A 17364-nucleotide genomic window follows, 5' to 3' on the forward strand; every position below is an offset into this window, starting at 1 on the left:
ACACAGTAACTTTCTTATTTTAAACGAGAGAGGAAATGTGTTTACATTTTCAATTTGGTCATTTGTAGTGTTGATAAAGAGACCGGGCCTTTCAAAACTTGGACGCACATATTACGAAACCTTAAAAAAATAATATTGCATAAAAATTTACCGAAACAAATGAAGTCAGTAATGGATACGAAATCTAACATTTTATTAGATTTTAAATGAAATGATTGGCAAAATGAAGTATATATGCAAGGGGCGAGATTTAAAGATCGATGTCGGATAAAAATCTAAACTTAAATAGTTAGCTTAGGGGGAAGAGGGGTGAAAACTTCCGTAAGTTTCTGTCATCCGACATCAATTACATATTAGTGGAAAGAGGAGAAAAAAAAAAAAAAAAACAAACAAACAAGTGTCTGGTAAAAACGACATGATAATATCACATTTTAATGAACATTTTAAAATAGTTTTAATGTACACTTTCTTTTGTGAATAAACAGTGGAAAAGGTATACAGAGTGTTATTTATACTAGTTTGTCCTTACTTGTTAATCGATTAGTTTCAACAGTCATCATAATTAATTTAAGGGGGGAGGGGTCTTGGTAAAAACTATGTGAATTCAGGTTTTTTTTCAGACATTGAACTTTTGATCTCGCCCCAAAATCTTTCTTTTTGTTTATCGTTATTTTTCGCAAGTGAATTCATTGATTTATCGAAGACTTAGATCTAAGCAATTTTTATTTCATTTTTAATTTTTTTTTTACTTTGCAATAAATGAAAGATGAATGACAGAATAAGTAGCAATTCTTAATGTAGGGGGGGGGGGGTGTGCGCCTTCAATTTTGGCCAAGTTTCAGGTAGACTTTGCAGATAAACCATGCCGCTTTGAACTGACAATTTCTCGTAAAACCCGTGCATTTCAAAATTCCGATTGAACACGCGTGAAGACAGGAAGTATTACGTAACCATAAAACCACACTGCTTATAACACAAGCTCTAGACGTTTTAATTATATGTATAAAATGAAAATTACATGTAACGAAGAGTAAAACCAAGGATGAAATTTTTTAAGGGAAAAAATACATTTACCATTGTCAGAACATCTTCCAAAGAATAAAACGACCTATGCAACAGAATCTGCTATAATAAAAACACGAGAAGATTCAAACGAAAGTAAGACTGGTCGAGTTTTTGTTAAGATCTATGCAATTATAATTATTATTATTTTTGAATTGAAGATTCAACAAGAATAGATATGGGTTACCCCATATCCAAGAAATTCGACTTTTAATTTACTCGTAGCAAATACTGTGACCAGTCCTGCTTCACTAGCAAACAGTGCGCACACCTGTCCTTGACTTTTTAACCTTGAAAAAAATGTACAATTACATGAACAATACTAAAGAAGGATAATTTAAAATCTTGTCTTTATATTAGCTGCAAAATACATATATATGTATAGAGTAATGCAAAAATCAAGAAGGTGAAAATCACTTTGTAGATATTTACTATGATATCCCCCTCCCCATCTAATTTTATTTCCTAGAAAATAAATTGCCCAATTAGGTTATTTCTTTTTTAATTGAAAAAATGTCCACCCCAGAATCAAATGTGTGTCCCCTTTCTTGATAAAAATAAAAAAATAGTAGAAATATCTCATTTCCAAACCTTTAATCCACCCCTCCTATTTTTTAAAATTATCTCTGTTATGGTTATATTTGTATTTTCTTATCCTTATGAATTCATAAATTTTGTACCTGAGGATCACAACCTATGCACTTATTCAACAAGAAATGTATACATTGCCTTAATAAATTTTATTGATATATTGGGGAAAAAAACATGGGAATCATTTTGAATTGAAGGGAATTTCGTAAACGAGAGACTTAAATAAACTTTTCTGCGTAAACTTTTTTTCCATGCAAAAGTACCACCTAGTGCCTCATCTACGCAATACCGAGCTGTCTTGCAGTGAATATTGCAGCTGTGATTTTTTTTCACACGTATTTCTTAACTTTGTTCACTGACAACAAGCAGAAATCACATAAATTGCAATATAAATGTTGATAAGTTGAGTACCTTTAAAAAAGAAAAACAAAACCTCGTCACTCGTACAGTTCTTACGTGTGTTACATTTTTAGAAGTTGGAAAAACCCACATATATGTATTGCTTTAATAAAATGATTTGATAGTCTTTTGTCTTTCAAAACTACCGTTACCAGTGGTAACGTGTTTTCCTTTAGATATATTTATTCTCTTTTCTGTTCAGTTGTTTTCCTCTGCTCTGATTACATATATTTAATACCAGCGTCTATGAAGCCGTGTTGACAAAGCGTCATGCTTGTTTATAACTGTCGATAACTCGTAGTCGTACGTGTTGTATAAGTCAAAATCATCGGCATTTACCAGAAGTGCTCTATTATACATAGAAATCCTTATAAAAAAGAAAAAGAAAAAAAAAAAACCACAAACTAATGATTAACATTCTCTCTCAGAAGAAATTGTATGATAATTCACGAACAATAATCATGAAAGGAATATAATTGTCAATCGAAGAATGACCTATACATTTTCATGAAATACACTGAGGAGGCAGCTAGCGTAGAAATATGAATACTTCTTATTTACATTTCTGGTGAAAAGGTGATTTTCTTAAAATCATTTGACGTTAATTTTGTTTTCTTCTACGTATTACATACACATCGATATTCTAAACATTTGCTGTAATGTTGTATCTGCTGATCATGAATGGAACTACATTGTATATTTTTTTCAGAGCAATTGTGTGAAGAGTACATGAATCCAGTAATAAATCTTGAATAGATAGTATCCACTGATCGAATTTATTAATAAAAAGAAATATATGTTTAAGGAAAAGAACATCAGCCCATCAATTTTAATCCCAATAAAATGTATTTGCCAATGTGGCCACATGTAGTGTATCGATTGTTAATAAAGCTCGTGTAAGTATTAACTTTACTACCTACATGTATTTAACATTTTTTAACATAACTCAACACCTAAGTACAAAGCATATAGCCAGCCGTATACGCTGGAGGACGTGCACATTTATCATTCAGACTTATACACAAATGTGAGTGAAAATACACAATACCATTCCTATAAATATACTAGTACAATTGCATTTAATAGCACATTAACCCCCTTTGTGAACACCAGAGTCGGCCAGGAAAAACCTAGAAATAAAACGATAATAATCGTGAAAATCTCTAGGAAACCTGTATCTGATGCGATTGTTCCATGATGCAGGGGGAGTGTGACGGACCTCACACTTTACAAATATATAAAATGCTAGATGAAAACTGAAATTAGCAAAAGTTGTCCTATCCGCATGAAGTGACCAGTCTAACAAACCCGCTTACTCCCCGTGACAGTATACTACCCCCTATATTGGTCAGTATTATAATGGACCAAAACAACTTAATCAAAACACGCTACTATAACGTGAATACATAATTCTCCCGCTGTTACTGGCGAACAGCGGGGAAATGTCCTTATCAAGGTAGACGGGAAATATTGCGCAATCATACATCGATACACTGTAACAAGGCAAATACACATATGTAAATATTCTACCATTTGATTAAGATGCAATTACCAGTAAAATGCGCATCTTCCAGCGCATAAAATGATTTGCAAAATGAGTGGTATCTAAATAAACACGAGAAGATTCATCGAGAATTTGAATTATCTTTCTCATAAGTCACTCAATTATGATGATTCATTTATCAAACATCTAAAGACTGGGTTTCGGTTCAGATTTATGTAATCATTACTTTTAACCAATTTTAAGAGTGGGTACACTAGCTAGCTGATATGTATGTGAAATGTAGAGAGACAATATACTTAATTAAATTGCTTATAAATCGAGTGTTTCACTGGATCAGTTGTTAAGTACAATGTGTACATGTAAGTATTTATCAAATGATTATTATACCATAAATTATATATGTTCTTTCGTTTCTTTCGTTTCATCCGATTTTTATAATAGAAGGAAAATAAGTGTAAATAAGTGTAATAAATTCATTTTAATGGAATTACAAATGTTGTGATAAGTTACGACATGTTCTTATTTCTATTCAGACCAATCATTTTTTCGAGACGTTAACATGTTTGACACAAACTATCTAATTAATCGCAGTCGGGCGGAGGTTGAGGCAGTTTTAGTAGATGAACACTCCTTCCCTTCCACGAATTAGGACTTGAAGTTCGAACAATCTGCCCTATTTTTATTTCCTTGTCAATAATTTTAGACAAGACATCTCGCCCCCCCCCCTCTTCTTTCATTTTTATGTTGTGGGAAAGGCGATGCTACGTGCCTGTAGGCCTCGCACTGACACAGCTCCTAATCGGAACATGCAGGACACCGCAAAAACAATTGCAGGGTGGCTACAGTGCATTTTTGTAATTTCCGTTCTAAAGCACACACCCTCCCCCAAAAAACATAGGGTGCGGCATACGGATACGGACTGTGCAATGTAAAGCAGTGCTTTGCTTTTTTCACATCTTCTTTTGAACACTGAAGAGAATTTATGCATGCGTAAAAAAAAAATTCAACTACATAGGATAATTCTTATTTACCGAACATGATGTAGTACCTATATATACTTATATGAATATACTTATATTCGTTTATTTTTATTAAGTAAACTTTGAATCAGTCGTCAGTACAGATGAATATGTTAAACCTTGTCTAAAACTGAATTGATTACGTTTTTTCTTTGAAATGAAGATGAAATATTAGGATAAGATTGTTTGAACTAAAAGAAATAATATACAGATCATATCGAAGGGAAAAAACACATTGGAAATGTAGATACATGTATATTGATATGATTTTTAAAAATACTAGTAGATAAAAAAGTATTCATTCGTGGCATTTCTTTGTTATACCAACATACATGTAGAATAATTAATAAAATAAATAATAAGAAAAAAAAGGCAAGTTTTGGACTATATATCTTGTCAAAAGAAAATATTTGGTCCCATATTTAGCGTAATTTTTCACTTGCTTTCAGTCCCGATTCGATAGTCTTAAAGTATCATCTATTCTCAGAACTATCCGCTATAAACTAACAGAATATATAACAATGGAAAACGTAGTGAAGAAATGTGTTAAAAATTCCGAATTTTCACAAGTCAACTCCAAAGCGCTGTGGGGAAAAGGGTAACGTCATCATTCAGCGGCGAAAGCAAATGCTACTGTTACGTCATAGGCGGCGTGATAGGCAAAGAGTTAAGAGAATAGAAAAAATTTATCAGGAATGCAAATTAATTTCCCCCATAAAATCCGGGCGAAATTTGACCTACTTCTTGTTAAAATATTAAGTCACGTGTGTGTCTGCCTTCAGAAGCAGAAACAGCATCTCGGGGGATACACGGTGTATATTGTGTGCGTGTGGATGTTTAATTCTCACTTATAGGTAGCATTTCAATTTATAACTAGGAGATCTATCAAATTTAGGTACACTGGATATTCTTTTATTCATTTTGTAATATTGCACGACGAATATAACCATTGTATCAATACTACAAGGAAATCTCTCTTAAAGTGCACGTTGCGATTTTTCTCATGAATAAGCTTATAGGCTTGTAAACCCAAATGTCAAAGTGGCATTTCGACTTTTTCGACACACAGTTTTTAATTTCTGTCTGTCCGTGGGAACTATTTCATAGTATTAAACGAATCTCTAAAAATAGACCGATGTTGAAGGTACCTGTAAATCAAAACAAAGCTAAACCTACTTCAAACGAAACAATTCGTTCTTTTAATTGCATTACAGAAAAGAACCATTTGTTTCAGTTTTAAAATTAAGAAATAAAACGCAATACAAAGTTTTTTTTTAAACCTCAAAGAAGGCGATTGATCGTTTCAAAATAATAATTTCTTATTCATTGCCCCTGGATGCTCCAAAACAAGATCAATTGATTTCATTTAAAATGAACATTTATCAAATGTTGCAGTTTTCAAATTTTGACTTTTAGCATGTTATATTTCCCCATGGATTTCAAGATCAGTCGGATGAATTATAAGAACCTCTGAATTGTTAATGAAGTCCAATAAAATAATGAATGGACTCGTTTGAAGTACCTTTACAAGTTGAAAGGAACGGTAATGGGATGCGAAAACGTCATTTTACCATTAGATATTATATTAATTAGTGTTTCCTTCACTGGCAGTCCCACGATACTGTGAACGTGGTATCAAAGACAACGTAGATACAGTACCTGCTCGTATAATGTAATATCTATGTGAGTTCAATGTTTTTGTTCATTTAATGTAATTTGCTGTACGGACTCGGTAACAAACCGTTTACATTTACCACAGCTGAATTCTTATGCATATTACATTTAGACGTTAGAATCCATCGCTGTTACTTGTTTAATGATACATTATCGTATAAACAGAACGTTTAGCAAGGATTTAATTTTAGCATTTTTAGCGAGGGTTTTGTGATCGCTAAAATAAAATATAGCTAACAAATCATCCATATCTTAGGTAAATAGTTATCTTTCTTGCGATTATGAAGAAGCTAAAATTAGCTCTCGCTATACCATAATTACAAGGACAAAGGGAAGTAACTCCCCAAAATAGTTCGATAAGAAAATAAAAATTATCAGCTCTCAAGCTGTCCAACATGGATGTTGAGAGAGAATCGAATGTTTCTGTGAAACCAACTCTAGATGATAGTCAGTAGTTAACATTTCAAAATGACAATCAATCCTCATTTCTGAATGATAGTTAAGCTAAACTTCCTAATGACAGCCAATATACGATTTTAGATGCAAGTGAGACATTACTCAAAGGATTTGATCAGGTTGTAGACACTGTAGAATCAGAAGCTTGAAGCGAATAAAAAATGGGGGGAAAAAATACGTCTGTTACATTACATCCTCTTCACAATATGGAATGAAGCTAACCGAGTGTCAAATGAACTACAACGTAATAACGTAATAATAATCACACTAACAGAGGCAAGTCAAAAACTAGAGAAGAAAATAGACAAAATGTTTGAAGGAGAGCGTGACAAACACATCTTGAAAAAACTTGACCAAGCAAATGAAAGAGACCTGAAACTTGAAAAAACAACAGTAACTAAATCACGGCAATGCTATAACTGAACAAGTTACGCAGGGGATGCAAGTTATTAACATAAAAGTGAACAACCTAGAAAACAATATCGACGATCCAGCAAAATTATCAACACAGAAAACTACACAGGACGACGGAAGTATAGTAGAAATAAAAGATCATGCAGCCAGTGAAGTTCATCATGATTCCAGTGATGAAGAGATTACCTATGTCCAATCTTTTCCGAAGAGACATAATCTGGCTTCTTCTCACAAACAACCTATCGAAAGGGCAAATCATGGAAATATGATATATGGGTAATTGGATGCTCACCTGTGAGAGACTTATAACTAAAACATATATACAAATTCAGAAATACTAAAGTTACTACCCTCAAAGACAAAACTATCTATGGGGCAATAAAGTTCGTAGAGGAAGGAAAAGTGAAAACACCAGTCATCACATTACAAATTGGATCAAATGATCCTGAAAACAAAGATCCAGATAAAGTGATTGAATGTTTCGAAACCTGGATATTGAAGATACACCATCTTCTACCAGAGAGCGAGATAGTTGTAAATGAAATATTACCAAAATTCTATGAAAATACTGCCCAATCTAGGATATATGAATCAAGAAGAAAGAAGTTAAATGTTATGTTGAAGGACTTATGTGCAGCGATGGCGGTGAAATATGTGTATGGCTGTCACAGCAACATATCTTACATTCTTTTATTTGATGACGTACATCTACATACATGTAGACACATTAGAACAAGGTAGTATGTGAAAAATATCAAGGAAATTACGAGTTCTCTAATACGTGTTAAAAGTGATCATGACGTATCAGCTGTGAGGACCTTTGAACGAGGCCACTCATCTACCGAACAGAACCGGAAGAGAACACTGGACGACATTCATTCGCATAACGATTCATTATTTAACCAACCTGCATGTAGTCCCTTCCCCTAGCAACGTAGTCGAAATCCAATACCACAAACCGGGACTGGAAAGTCTCCAATTCGTCATCAAAACCTTAGGAACTATGGTTCAAAGAGGAACTCATACTATTGTGAATCGAACAATATTCCAAACGATATTGATGTGTGATTTCTAAAGTTAGCTTTGGGACTGGATCGTAACTAATCCATGTTTAGGAATTGTGCATATGATATGCTAAAATATTTGGCAATGAATGACAATGAAGACAATCATGCATGTTATTGGATGGATAACATGTAATTATATCACATCAACTTTACTGCACACCCTTATTACCAGGTTATTGGTAGTGCTGTGACGATCAACAAAGTAATTTACACAACATGCACTTTGATATTCGTAGTTTTTTCTTTACACGCACAATGATATTCAGCTAGATTTCATAATTTTGAAATGCGTTATCTATCTTTCATATGTAAAATTGGGTGTGAGTAACATTCCAAACAGTATTAATGTGCGACTTCTAGTGTTAGCTTTGGTAATGGAATATGACTAATCTATGTTGAAGAGCTGCGCAGATGATATGTTGTACCTGAAATGTTTGCCAATACATGACCACGATGACACAACGCCATTGCATGAATAACGTGAAATCTCATGTTTACTTATTGCATACCCCTTATTACCAGGTTATTTGTAATACTGTAATGATAAAAAGTAGTTTACTCATGTATAATAGAATGTACTTTGGTTATTTTGTAGGTTTTTTGTTTGGTTTTTTTACATACAAAGGTATTGATCTAGATTTCATAATTTTTAGATGTATTGTTATCTTCCATATGTAAAATTGGATATGCCCTTCTTATGTGCAACATTTGTTCACAAGGACGAGTGGTATGAAGAAAGGGTTCAGTAGATTTAATGGAGGAATCATCATTACATACAAAACTGTACAACATAAAGGAATAACTGAAATCAGAAAATAGATTATGGCTGAAACTAGACAAAACTCTTTTCATCCCCCCCCCCCCTTAAAGACCTCTATGTGTATACGTGTTATATTCCACCCATGATTTCTGTTTACTGCAATGATGATTTTTCTGAACTTGAAAGTGAAGTATCTAGAATTATGTCTAACACACGGAATATTCTGATTGTTGTTGATTTAAATGCAAACATTTCAAATCATAATGACTGTAATGTTCATGATCATTGCTTATCCACAAACTTAGAAGATTACTACCAGATAACTCATAATATCCCTACATACTCAGGAGATAGAGCCTTTAATGCTCAAGGTAGACAAGTACTTGATTTTTGCATCCCCCTCCCCCCCCCCCCCCCCAGGTTCGTATTTTAAATGGTGGGTTCGTTGGTGACTCTGTAGGTAATTTTGTTTGCTACAAACCTAATGGAACTAATACTGTAGACTATGCTTTAGTCGACGTGGAAGATTTAAGAAATATAAAAAAAATATATAGTGTCTGATCCTTCATGTTTATCCGATCATGCACAAACAACTGTATATTCGGTACAATAAGTCTGATAGTGGGATTATATTTAATTCAAGAACATCACAATTCAAGGTTTTTGAAATGCCCATTTATAAGATATAAATGGGAAAATATTTCAAAATCTTAAATTACTAGATGCTATGTCAGATCCCAAATAACTATAACAGATTTTATCCTATGAAAATACAAATTTGAACCCAATGCAGAGAGTATGAATAAAGCTATTGAAGCCTTAAATACAATTCTACGGGATTTAGCAATGCAAAATAATATATTGTAAGAGAAAAGTTCACAAAAACCATGCTTTGACTCTCAACTTAAATATTTGAAAAAAAGTTAATATTCGGAATTACAATGAAAAATGAACCCTTAAATTTAAAAATTAGATCTGATTATTTTACACACTGTGAAAAATGGTAAAACAAAATCAAAGTACTGAAAGTACTGAAAAGCGCTAAGCTGACTTCATGAATTCTGCCTGTAATGTTAATGAGCAGGGACAACAGTAAAACAATCGTGCGTTATTCTTTATTTTCCCACAACTAAATAATACATATTCCTGTTAGGAAATAACAAATATGGATTGGAAACAATATCCTGAAACTTTTAAACATGGAGTAATATAAACTTTATGATGTTGTTAAAAACAATGGTCTGACACTATAATAATTTTGGTCCCACTCGGAACTAAAACCCTGTCATTGGATCATGAAAGTTACAATTTTGGTAAAGGACACCTGTTCTTTTTAAATATCAGATTTTAGTACCGATAGCATTACCATCGTTGCGGTGGTCTAGAGGTAGAGTGTTCGCCCTGTATGCGGACGGTCGGGGTTCGAATCCCGGCCGCGACAAACCTAGGTCGTTAAAACAGGTAGTGACAGTCCCATTGCCAAACTCTTGGCATCAGGTGTGAATGTCATGGGTCTTCGGAGATGGCCTTAAAAACGGATGTCCCGTGTCGCAGTAGGTGTGGCAAGCTAAAGAACTATCACTGCTCAATGGCCGTATGCGCCAAACAAAAGCCTAAATTTTGCAGCACTTCACCGGTGTTGGTGACATCTCCACATCAATCAAAAAATTATGAGAGGGACGTCAAACAAAATACAATCAATCAATAGCATTAAATGCTATGTTATTCAAATATTTTACACATAAAGGTTTTATACACAGTTGGGCCCCACCCATCTTCCCAAATCTAGGGTTTCTGATCCGCACCCTGGATCATGAAATGCTCTACATGACTATGTATTTTTTTCCTTACAGATGTGATGTTCTAGAGAAGAATATTTTGGAAATTTGTCAAGTTTTGGTAGAAAATGTGAAAACCGTTGTAATGGTCCAAATGGTCGGTAAAATGGTCGGTAAAAAGTGTTCAATTGTTATTACGCAACTAACTTACTGTTGTGTTCCAGTTTAATAGTGTATGAAATATTTTTAGAATACAACTAAAATGAAAGAATTCTATAGTTTGATACGTACTAGCTGCAATAATGTAGCCCTCTCCGATTTGTCTTTGGGAGAGGGCTACAACTCCTTAGGATCTCCGTAATGGTGAAGATGTGGGAGTGATTCACTCCCGCAACATTTTCGATCATTCTAAACATTTACTGACTTTCTTTACGTAAATAAAATGATATTCTATGTTTCTTAGTCAATATATAAATTTACAACCTGCAACTTACGATTTGTAAGGCTCTATTCTACCGTTTTCAACAATTTCGATATATTCCAATTTCTCGATTCATATTTGATGACTGAAGTTTCAACTTCCGATTGTCAAATTATTTGCATATGCCATATAATGTAGTATTTACCTCAATGGACAAGTACGGAGGAGAAAGCTATTTCTTCGGTATTAAAAAGATTTAGATTTAATATCAAGTTGAAAAACGAACAGCAGAGTATCAATTATTTCTGCAACCATATGGTCTTCCTTTCTTTGTCGGAGTGGCTCGAGTAACTACATTTTCGCCCAGATTGTCAATATTTAGGTTTTTCAATATATCCACCTACAATATCTCGTGATAACAAGCATGGCGGAGCAGACGAAGAATTTTGTATACTGTATATTATGTTTAATGAAAAAATACCTTTATTAGACATGCCCAATCACAAAGTTGGTACTCCTTTTGGTGTAAACAACATTTGGGACTAAACCACGGAGCGTATTATCGGTTATTCATAAAATTATTTTGCACCATTACAGAGATCCTATGGAATTGTAGCCCTATCCCGAAAACGTTAGAATAAAAAAAAATCGATATGGCTACATTATTGCAGCTAGATAATACATGTATGTCAAATAATAATAGAAAGAAACAAACAAACAACTGGAAAAAAAGAAAAATACACATAACCACATACACTAACTAACAAATGTCACAGATATTCATGTCAAAACACACCAATAAAGCAGATCTATGAAACACTTTACATCCATTTCATCCATTCATCACCTCACCAGAAATCATTTAAATAAGTATGACTTGTACTACAGAATCCAGTGTACAATTATCTATATATAGCAATCAAACCATGACAGTGGAATTATTTTTATAATCCATAATGAAGTTGATTTCAATTCAAAATTAGGTTGGAGAAAAGGTGAATCCGAATAAGTCAGATAAATACATGTATAACTGAAAACTTTAGGAAGTTATTTTAAAAAGATGTTCATCATACATGTTCAATATTAATAACTTTGAAACTGAATGCTGCGTTATCAACAAGAGTGGAAAGAGCTCATTTTTAACATGAAAGTTAGTGCAAGAGGATATACTAAATCGAATATGATGAATTACTCTAACATATATGCATGAACTTACATTTAGGTATTGTAGTGATTGTTTGTTATACGTCTAAAAAAACTCAAGACTTTGTACACATGTTAAACACTGTACTCATCAACATGTGTGTGTTACACTTTTTGTGTAAAAGCTCATATTCATATTGCATAAGAAACTCACCTGTTTGTCTGAATGAGACATAATACACATTACTATTGTTTGAATTTTATAAAACAATTCTTTATATGAAAATGCAAATAACCTAAGCAAAAAAACATAAGATTTGCAGCTTGTGTAGGAGTTCTAATATGGAGAAAAAAACGTAACAGAAGCGACTAGCAATAAATATATAATATTTACAACATGTCGATGTATAAGCTCAATGAGAATCCCAAGCTAGGCACTTAAAAGTTACAAAAGTAATATTCAAACGGTAATGTTAAAACCACTGTTAGAAATAATGAAGAGGCATCTCGCCCATAACCTAAATGCTGTTTTATATGAAAAGATCGTTCAACGAAAACAAAATGTGGGGACGGGGACAACGACAGTAAAACCATGCCCCCTTCCCCTCCTTCATCCTTTGTACGTTCAGATATACATGTAGCATATACCTGTCATTGTCAGTTGTTTGTTTGAAGTATAAACAAACTGGAAACTCGATTACTTTTCATTGTGTGAAGCGTACTGTGGACCGCAAACCAATTTACACTCATTATTGTTTATCTAACACTTGTTCTAACCATATGTATTCAGTAAACAACCCTCGTAAAATTCCAGGCGGTGTTTCGAAGACTTGAAACCGGGGCATTGTCTTCCGTAAACGCAGACCTATAATTTTGTACCTTTTGTCTTTTCCCTCCCCCAAGATCATTATTTTCAGTCCAGTTTTGAAACTAAATAACGAAATCAAATTTGGTTGTGTTGACGATGATTCTGAATAATATCTTGGTCGTTTGGAAATAGTAAGGTAAGCCTAAGTTACACCGTTGCATCCTCTAAATTCCTGCATGACCTACTTACATATTTTAACTGAAGAATGGCCTGCTTCTGTGTCCCACTTTCCCCCAGAATGAGGACAAAAATGTCACCTTTTGATACATATTTTATCCACTGTCCAACGAACTGTATTTCCGAGAAATGCCTCTGCGGTTATGAATGTTATCCCCGTACTAGATCGGTTGCGATATTACGACTACTTTAAACACGACTTGTTTACTACAGCGATGCATAAATTTGCCTAGGTGGCGATAAACCGGAAACATGATGACGAAGGCAAAATCCAACCGACGACAACACAGCGCAGCTACGTTTAACGCCTTAAACAAAGTATTTGTATCAGAAAAAAACTATATGATAGATTACTGAATTGAAAAAAAAAAACAAACCCCAAAACAATACTGAGAAATGCTTAATTCTTCCAAAAGAGGTAATACCTCTGATAATACATCAAATATATTAGTAAACATCGATAACGTTATAAACCATTGTAAAAAAAATGTAAAACTCAAGGTATATTGAAAACACCAATAAAGATTTAAACAAGAGATGTTTGCAAAACATATATGCCCCCATGTTGCAAAATTTAAAAGAGTTATACACATGCATCATTTAATTGAAGTAGTGCCAAACCTATTCCAGATATTGAGCAGACAATATCTTCCTAAGTCAAGAGTGGATTGACCATGTGACCTAAATTAAATAGGGGTCATATACTCCTTATGCTGTACCAGTGTACCATGTATGGTGTCAATCAAGAAAATAATTCCTAATATATAGGAGACAATATATTACTATGTCCATTTTAACTCTTGACCTTTGACTACATGACGTGAAAATCAGTAGGGGTCATCTACTCCTTAAAATTGACCATTGTACCAAGTTTGATATCTGTCAATCAAAGGGCTCTCAAGGTATTGAGGTGACATTATCTTCCTATGTCCAGTTTGAGCCTTGTCCTTTAACCATGTGACCTCAATATTGATATGACATCTTCCTATGTCCAGTTCAACCCTTGACCTTTGACCATGTAACCACAAGAGATAATTTTCTGAAGATGTATCAGTGTACCAAGCTTGATGCCTATCAAGCAAAGGGTTTTCAAGATATTGAGCAGACAGTATATTCTTATGTCCTGTTTGACCCTTGACCTCTGACAATGTGACATCAACATTAATAGGGGGTCATCTTCTCTGGAAAATGTAACAGTGTACCAACTTATATCTCTGTAAAGCAAGGGGCTCTTAAGATATTGAGCGTGCAGTATATTCCTATGTCCAGTTTGACGCTTCACTCTGCCCATGTGACTATAAAATCAATAGGGGTCATCTTCTCCTGAAGATATACCAATGCACCAAGTTTGATGTCTGTCAAGCAAAGGGTTCTTAAAATAATGATCAGACAGTATATTCCTATGTCCAGTTTGACCTCAAAATCAATAGGGGTCATCTTCTTCTAAAAATGTGCCAGTGTACCGAATTTGATGTCTGTAAAGGAAAGGGCTTTCTAGACATTGAGCGGTCAGAATATTCCACTGTTTAGTTTGACCTTTGACCATGTGACCTCAAAATCAATAGGGGTCATCTATTTTACACTATGTATCAGTGTACCAAGGAAAAGTTTCTCAAAATATTAAGCGGGTAGTATCTCTCTATGTCCAAAGTGGATTGAACCTTGACCTTTTAACCTGCAAAAAATAAGGGTACTATTCTACTCATAACCAACCCACTTATAAAATACCATTACTATCAAGTGAATGGTTCTCAAGATATTGAGCGGACAACATACCGATCGACAAGTGCAACCCAATATGCCCCTCTTCTTTGAAGAAGGGCATAAAAAGGATTGAAGATTATGTAACTCAATATAAAACAAATATTAGAAGAAAACCTTATTACTGACCAAATATTTACCATCACTGAAGTTCAAAAATTAATTCATATGCTTAAAACTAATAAAAGTGCAGGATCAGATCTTATTTCAAAGGACACATTAAAACATAGTTCAGTGGTTACTTGTAAATCTATAGTTAAGCTATCTAACCTAATATTGCATACTGGTCAATACCCATGTACATGGAGACAATCATTCATTATTCTCATATATAAATCTGGACATAAGAACGACCTAAATAATTATAGAGGTATTTCACTTCAGAACTGTATAGCAAAACCTTTTAGTGCTACATTTAATAGACGATTAGTGCTACATTATGATAAAATATTCTCAAGACAACAATTTGTCTTTAGAACTTACCACAGAACAACAGACATCCCTTTTGTTCTTAAAGCTTTAATCACAAAATATGTTGTTTGGCATAAGACAGAAATACAAATGTATATATATACATGCTTTATAGATCTACGCAAAGCATTTTACATTGTTTGGCATAATGGCCTTTTGTATAAATTAATGAACAATCAAATAGGCAAAACAATCTATTCAAAGTTCAAGTGAATTGGGTATTAAATTTAAAAGCATGCAGTTCAAACATTTTAAACTTGTTATGGGAAAAAATCAACACTATTCAACTGTTTTATTAATCACCTACATGGTACATTTGATCATCATGTGATGCACCCATCCTCAAACATACACAGTTATCTAGTTTAAGCTTTGCAGATGACCTTGATTTACTCTCAGAATCTCAGAGTGGTTTACAGAATGCACCGAACAAATTACAGGATTACTGCTTAAACGGACAACTAAAATAAAAGATTTTAAGATAACTTCATACTTGCAGTTTTATCTGATATAAGTTTTAAAGGTGTTTTTATTTCCATACCAACAAATTATCAAGTAAAATACATAGGTCATCACACTTTTTAAGATGCAAAACGTACATAACATAATCATATATCACCCTCAGAAATTGCAATTTTCCTTAAACAGCGTTATCAAAATTTCATACAAACAGGTTATGAAGATATAATAGCATTCATAACAATTTCATAAAACTGTTTCTTCACAAAAATATACAAAATACCTGTAAAAAGAAAGCAAATTTATCGCATAATAGACTTGGTAGAGAAATCAATAAAACAGAGTTATTGCCCTTGGATTCAATGTTTTGAAGCTTATCATTGATTATTCATCTACAACTTAGACTTTTGAAATATTTTATAAACTGGTAGACATAAGAAAACACCTCGACAACAAAGATTATGCACTTTATGTAATGCTATTGATGATGAATTTCATTTCCTTTTACAATGTAATATAAATATACAGCCAAGGAATCTAAAAAGACTCCAACGAAAGGTACGTTCCTATCATGCATAAATGTAAATAAATCATTAAATTTGCAAAATCTGATGACAACACAGAAGAGCGGAATTACTCTAACTTTTCCAAAAATATATATAAACGAACCCCTGTGTTCTATAACGATAATTGTTGAAGTCTTTTTCGATAGTTATTGTAAAAAAAATCTTGTTAAAAATATAATTGATGATAATATATGGCCAGTAATAGCCAGGCATTTCCCGGAGAACAACTACATTTTCATGGACGACCATGCCCCTGTTCATCGAGCCAAAATTATTAAAGATTATGTAGCTGACAACAATATTAATACAACAACATGACCAGCACAGTCACCAGATTTAAATATAATAGAGAACATATGGTTACATTTGAAAAGAACACTAGAAACCCGTGTCCATTTTATAAACTCTCGACAAGATCTTATAGCGGAAATTAGGACTGTGTGGGAAAACATCCCATTAAACTATGTACAGGACCTTTATAATTCTATACCAGGGCGACTAAAAGAGGTAATCAGGATGAAAGGAAATCTGACCAAATACTGAGGTAAGATTTTAATTCTATCCACAGCAAATAACTTTCAAACTTCACCAAGTGGACGTGCGTTTCATGGCAGCCATTTTGAAAGTGGCGAATAATTATGTCCTATGACTATATATATATATATATATATATATATATATCATCATCATCATCATCATCATCATACCTACCGAGTTCATTCGTCACATTAACTGCCTTGCGTTGTTATTTTTTAAAGAAAAATAGAATTACCT

The sequence above is a fragment of the Ostrea edulis genome, chromosome 8, assembly GCF_947568905.1.
Source record: "Ostrea edulis chromosome 8, xbOstEdul1.1, whole genome shotgun sequence".
NCBI lineage: Eukaryota > Metazoa > Mollusca > Bivalvia > Ostreida > Ostreidae > Ostrea > Ostrea edulis.